The following is a 7,303-nucleotide window of genomic DNA, read 5'->3' on the forward strand; positions in this document are numbered from 1 at the left end:
CAAATTCTCCGTCTTCACATTTTTGGAACCCAAGGGAGAGGGCTTAGGGCATGGAAATCCCACCATGATCACTATCTTCCAGCTTTGTCCCTTTCTCCATCCTTGGTTAAAGCCCTTTGCACATTAAGTTAACAAAGAAGTTGATGTTTTTACTCATCTTGGTTTTTTAAAGCACCATTATGAAGTTGGATTTTACAGTAGTTGACAGTACCTTTCATATAAGCATATATCCCATATCTATCATATATATACTATAAACAAGAGGTAATAATGGCTTCTAGAAACCAATTTTCTTCAGAGTTTCCTGTATGGTAGCCACCTGAAATCAGTAAGAAAATGTCTTTGTGGGTATCCTGTCTTCCTTGCTGCTAGTTGGATTCTGTTCTTCATGACCAGGAATGGTGCTGACAAGATGGTATAGGGGCCAGGAGGGAATTGTGCTGCTCAAGTCTCTATTTTCTCTCCCCTGTTTGTGTTTCTATCTGATCAGGCTAGAGACAACAATGACAACAAAGATACACAGTAAAAGAAAAAAATAAACAAATATCCCCAATATATAGATTTCTATAACTTTTCTTTTTTTCCTCTCTCCCATTCTTTCCACTGTAAGGTATTGTTACTATTTTTGTTACTAATTTTTTTTTTTTCTGCAATAATAAGCCTTCTTGTTTCAGTCACAGCAAGAAAGAAAACCTCAAACAAACAGAAAACCCCTCTGGAAATAGCAGAAAACAAAAGGTTTGACCAGAAATTAAAAGGGGGGAAGGGAAAAGGTCTGGATTATGTTTTTTATAAAAGAACCAGAAGTTTAGCATTACAATGTCAAGAGATGATGGCCAACCCTCTTTGCAAGGCAAAGCCCTCCGGTAATCTTTGCATTTGTGGTTTTGTCTGAAATTCCTTTTTCTGTTTTGGGTGTCGGATGATGAGATGATGATACTTCTTCTCCATCCTTATGTTCTTGGTATTTTGTTTTGTGTTTTTCATGTTGATGTATTGTTATTTGGCTTTTGTCACGACCTCAGTTTATCCTCACGTCCCTTACACACAAGCAAAATACTCCTTCAGCAGAGCAAAGAGGTGGCAAATGACTGGTATGCTCCACTAGCAGCTCAGCAGTCTCTGTCTCACCAAACAGCTTATGTTGGAGACATCAGTATAATAGACAGAGAAGCCAAACATCCTTTCCATCTCAGTGCACCATAAGATGCTGTCTTTCTCAATCATGAAGATGGGGAAATGTAGGTCTTTGACCTGCTTTATGGAATTGACCTAGTACTAATGGTACTTGCTTTGCTGAACTTGGCTATTCTGCCATGTTCCAGACACTCCTATAGCTCCAGATTATCGTTCATAGTAGATGCCAATGGCCTGTTCATTCTGGGAAGGTTACCCCAGCAACAGGGCTCTGTGTGCAACTGAAACTTCTTTGGCATCAGTTATAACAGGGTTGGACTCGAAAAATCACGAGATGTCCCTTTTGTCACTAATGACCATGGCCACCACATTCTCAAAGAGCCAGAAGACGGGACAATCATCTTTCTCCTTGGGTCTTGCCTCATGCAGGAGACACTAGAACTCAAAGAAGAGCCAGCCCGTGCCTTCATAAAGTCCCTTGCAGGCAGGGTTGACAATAGAGAGGCCATTGCAGGGACTACTCCCAATCACCAGATCAAATGGGCCCCACTCCTGGAAGGGACAGCAACCAAATGGGCTTCCTCTTCTCAGCTAGGACAGGTGGATAAACCTTGGGAAGGTCAAATTCCTGGGCATGTTTGTTAACGAAGAACATCTGGAGTCTTGAGGGCCAGTTGTCTGGCAGCAGCAACAGCCCAAAGGTGCCCTTGTGCCCACACATGTAGCAGTTCCAGGGATCTCCTATAATGGTCACCTGGGCAGCCCTTGGCCCCCTCAAGAGTTCTACACACTCCTTGCAGAAGCACCTGCGGCAGTTGTTGCTTCCACACATAAGCACATCATGCCCCTTGCAGCAGATGGTACAATAGGTCTAAGAATCATCATCATTGTACTGGTACACACACTCCAGGAAGCAGATTTTTGCAATTTTGTCACATTCCTCTGGGTGTTTTCAGGGTGACATTGAGGCTCCCACATGATAGGCAAATGCCTTTGATATTCCGGCACTTCTGCTGCAGCTCATATACCAGCCGCTGTCTTGTGTGTTCACCAAGGATCTCCTTGACCTTGGGCTTTTCAGTAATGCTCTTCTGGGGCTTTTTGGCTGGTGGAGGTGAAGCATAGGCAGCAGCCTTGGGTTTAAACCATGTGTCTGTGTAAACATCTTTGTAGGGATTCTTCTCTTCTTCTTGTGGCTCCAGACCGTTGGGGCCTGCGGTTGGACAATCCCAAGTGCCCATTCAATCATTTGTTTGTTCTGCACCTCCACAGCCTTAGCAGTGTCCCTCCCATTGTCATGGCACACTGGGAACAGCTTTCCTGCATGGCTGCTGACCACCAGCAGGATTTCGTATGTGACTGCGGTATATGGGCTTCTTGTTGTAGGTGGCCTGGTGGAAGGCACTACAAAAGGAGCTCAGCAGCATCAGTTTCTGCACACACACCACGGAGAACTTGCCCTCTTCCATGTGGATAATGCATCTGGCTGCAGAGTCATTTGAACTGCAAGGTTGGTGGTTCAATCTCACCAGCTGCTCTTTGGAAACCCTATAGAGGGTCACTATGGGTCTGATTCGACTCGACGGCACTTCACAACAACAATAACCACATGACCCAGCGGGTGTCATCAGCTGCTCAGCTCTAGCTGGTCATCCACTAAACACAATGAGGTCCGGCCACCAGGAGAAGCACCGCAGTTTCCCCCACATAAGCTACCCATTGCCAAAGCCCAGGTCATCCTCAAACTCAAGTTCATCATCAGCTGCTTTGGTGGCATTCTTGTCCTGGTGTCAGCCCCACAGGCTCAGGTGTGGTGGCCACAGTAGGGGATAGAAGTCAGTGGGCTGCTGCACAGCAGGAGGACTGGCCTCCTTCAACTTCTGAGATTCTCCAGTCCCTGGTTTTCCTCCATAGCATTCACTACTGCAATTCCCTTGGCTTTCTTCTGTGGTACTGCTCAGGTTCTATTTTATTTTTGACAATTTCCAATTTTCCTAGATTCATACTTTATACATTCCAAGTTCTAATTATAAATGGATGTTTGCAGCCTTTTCTCCTCAATTTGGCTTGTGTCCCATAAACAAATGAAAGCCTGTTTCAAATGCTTTACTCCATTCATATCACCACAGTCAACTCTATTTTGAGGAGTCAGCTTTTCCCCCGTCAATGCTGAGTGCTGCTGCTGACTGCAAAGTAAGCAATTCAAACCCATCACCTCAGAAACCCTGTACGAGGGCACTATAAGTTGGAATTGACTCTACAGCACATTAACAACAACAACAACTATATATCTTAGGTACTGTTTTAATTTTATGTCCATAAGAACCTTAAGACAAAAGCACTGTAATAATCCCCTTTATACATGAATATTGATTCACCTGACACCCAGGCAGTTAGCCACAGAATTGGTATTTCACTCAGAATATCTTTCTCAGAATATTTACTATAAACCTCAATACTATCCATGCACCTAGTATGTATCTAAGGATATATATATATATATATATATATTGGTGATGGCTGTGTGCCGTGGAGTTGGTTCCGACCTGTAATGACCCTGTACAGGGTTTCCGAGGCTATAAATCTTTATGGGAGCAGAAAGCCTCATCTTTCTCCCACGGAGCAGCTGGTAGTTTTGAACTGCTAATCTTGCGGCTTGCAGCCCGATTTGTAACCACTACGCTACCAGAGCTCTCTCTATATATAACTATAGCTACATATATATATTTATTGTTGCTAGGTACCACTTGAGGATGCTGAGGTCAGTGGGCTGTTGTCCTGAGTAGGAAGACATCTCCATGAAGAGTAAGAAGCCACATAGGTTGGGGTAGGGCAGGTTCCCTCCTGGCTGGAAATCCTGATTCAGTCATCTCTACTTGTGATTTGAAATGAGACAAGCTAACTTACCCAGAAGAAAACTGTGGAAAGTATCTGAGGTGAGGTACTTGGGAGCATGAAGAGTATTTGGTCACTGAAGTTTATTATAAAGACCTGGTCTTTGGAACATAACCAAGGGCAATAACAGGAATGGATGCATTATTTTTAATCCAGAAAAGTCAGGCAAGAAATCTCCCTCTGGAAGATACAAATAATTGGAAATAAAGCCATTAAAATCATTACATATTTAAGCATAAAATATTCATTTTGGCCTATTTCAATCCTTTCTAATTTGACTCCTATCCTACATATTCTGTTCTTTTTTTTTTTTTTTTTTAGTAGAATGAACTGAGTTTTGGATAATTTATATTGTTAGCCCTAAAAGTAATATAGGAGCACTTCGGTCATTGAAAATTAGTTTTTATGTTCAAAGCAATGATTTCAATAAGAATGTGCAACTTTAAAATGACTTTAAAACATGGTGTTAAACTTAAAAATAAAGGAGAATATTTTGTAACTAAAAATTGACTTTTAATGCTTAAAAAGCATCCCCCTTCCCTATGATTCTTCAAAGTAAGCAAGCACTACAGCAGTGATTTAATAGTAATGAAAATTCCATCTATTGTAGCACTTGCATTTTGGCTTTGTATTTACAATCCACCCTTCTTCCATATATTGCATAATAAAATGGGTTTTGCAGACAGGATTCAGTTTTTTGGCTTTCTTGTTTTGTTTTACTGCTGGATATGTGTCAGTGGAATCTTCTCTTTGCATTCACTGGTAATTATATACCATTGTTTTAAAATATATTTGCATTTGGTTTTATATTTTCCTTAACGTTATTTGTAAATGAAGTAACTTGATAGCATGGTGGTGGTGATGTGTTGTCCAGTCAAGTTGCTTCTGACTCATAAAAACCCTGTATAGGATTTCTAAGGCTGGTAACCTTTATAAAAGCAGGAAGCCTCATCTTTCTTCCAAGGAGTGGCTGGTGGATTTGAACTGCTGACCTTGAAGCTAGCTGTTCAATGCATAAACCACCATGCTACCAGGGATCCTGTTTGAGAGCATAGTGCTTTATTATCGTTTTTTCTTGTATTATAGTCAACATAGAGTCCTGGTGTGGACTGCTAATCACAAAGTCAGTGGTTCCAACCCACCATCCACTCCCTAAAAACCCTAGATAGGGTCACTAAGCCTGAAAAAACTGGACGGCACATAACAACAACAATAGCAACAATAACAATGTTGTTGTTGTTATGTGCCGTGGAGTCGGTTCCGACTCATAGCGACCCTGCACAGGGTTTCCGAGGCTGTAAATCTTTACAGGAGCAGAACGCCTCATCTTTCTCCCGCGGAACCGCTGGTAGTTTCGAACTGCTGACCTTACGGTTCGCAGCCCGATTCGTAACCACTACACTAAAATAACAATAGTCAACATAAAAATTTTATAATTTGGTAAGTAATAAAAGCGTGCAATTAATGGATCTAATCAATTCCTAAAAAAGAGGGGTTTGCATACATTATAAAACTGTAATGTTATTTACATAATTCCTATGAGCATGCTATTGTTATTATCAGGTGCTGTCACGTCGGTTCTGACTCAACAACCTTATGCACACCAGAAGGAAACACTGCCTAGTCCTACTCCATTCTCCCAATCGCTCTTAAGTTTGAGTACATTGCTGCTGCCACTGAGTCAATCCATCTCATTGGGAGTCTTCCTCTTTTTTGCTGGTTCTCTGTTTTGCCAAGCATAATGATGTCCTTCTCCAATGACCGGTCCCTCCTGATAACATGTCGGAAATATGAGAGACAAAATCCCGCCATTCTGGATTCTAAGGACTGTTCTGGGCATACTTTTTTCAAAACAGATTTGTTTGTTCTTCTGGTGGTCCATGGTACTTTCAATATTCTTCTGAAACTTTGTATGATTCAAAATGCATCAATTATTTTATGATCTTCCATTTCATTGCACAACTTCTATATTTATATGAGGCAATTGAAAATGCCATGTCTTCAAACAGGCCCACCTTAATCCTCAAACTGATGTTTTTGTGCTTCAACACTTTTCATCATCAGTGACTTGAGTGGTTTGTGCATAAATCAAATGGTAGTGGTATTAACAGGTCTTCCTTGTAGGTGGATCAGTATTATCTGATCACAGATTATCAGATTCTGCTCAATGGAAGTGGGTTTGGTTTGGTAGTGGGTTTTATGTTTAAGGCAAGGAGCACTGATGATGCAGTGGTTCAAGCATTTGGATGCGACATGAAATTTAGCAAGGAGAGAAAGATGTGGCAACCATGAAGATTTACCATCTTAGGAAACTTAGTTGCTGTTTTGCTCTGTCCTTTAGGTCCTTGTCACTATAAGATAAGCACTGTAATGCTAACTGCAAGATCAATGGTTCAAACCCACCAGTCATTCCTGGAAAACCCTATATAGAGTTGCTATGAATTAGAACTGACTTGATGGCACTAACAACAACAACATAGGGCCACTATGAGTCTGAATCAACTCCACGGCAATGGTTTTTGTTTATATATATATATATATTTGTTTGTTTTTACATATAATGCCTTGCATTGGGCAGGTAGGGACTCTTAACCATACATTTTACTTTTTGAGCATCTCTTTCAGGGTAGCCTAGAACCAACTTGCCATAAGGTTGGCCCATGATAGGGGCTTGAAGACTGTAGTAAGAATTTGTATTTTTTCCTAACTCTATCATAATTGTATCACCCTGACAGAGTCATTTGATCCCATTAATTCATCCAATACCTATGTAATGAGGGTCCTCTTTTTCCTATCACTAACCTGAGTGTTGGAGACAGACTTGTGAGATAAAATTTTAAATCTACCTTTACTAGTAATTTATATTTTAGTGGCCTGCCGGGGTCTGACCTCGACATAGTTGTGTTGTTCACGAGTGTTTGGTCTATGAGGAGGGGAGATCCAGCGGTTATAGAGATAGCAAAAGAATACACAGATAGACAGAAGGAGGGGACAAGGAGGCACCCAGAAACCAGGGTGGATGCATCACTGGTGGGCACACTTGGGGCTACAGGCATCGTGGCTTCTGCAGGCAGCAACTCACTGCTCTGCAATCTTTACTGCATGCCCTCCATCTTGTAATGTACTGCAAATTTTACTGCATGCCTTCCAACCAGTAATGCACACCTGGGGAGGCCCGGGCCTCTGTTTTATTTAGGGGAGGAGCTTCACACCAAGCTGGGAGGGACTTAGGCAAGGTACAGCTAACATCAGTACTTTTCCAGACATTCAG

General features: G+C 41.7%; 1 pseudogene; it reads right to left on the reverse strand.

Moving 5' to 3' along the window:
• Positions 1-1,041: 1,041 nt before the first annotated feature.
• Positions 1,042-7,303, reverse strand: part of LOC102830118 — a 13,807-nt pseudogene continuing 7,545 nt past the window's right edge.

Source organism: Chrysochloris asiatica, unplaced genomic scaffold (genome assembly GCF_000296735.1).
Source record: "Chrysochloris asiatica unplaced genomic scaffold, ChrAsi1.0 scaffold00002, whole genome shotgun sequence".
Lineage (NCBI taxonomy): Eukaryota > Metazoa > Chordata > Mammalia > Afrosoricida > Chrysochloridae > Chrysochloris > Chrysochloris asiatica.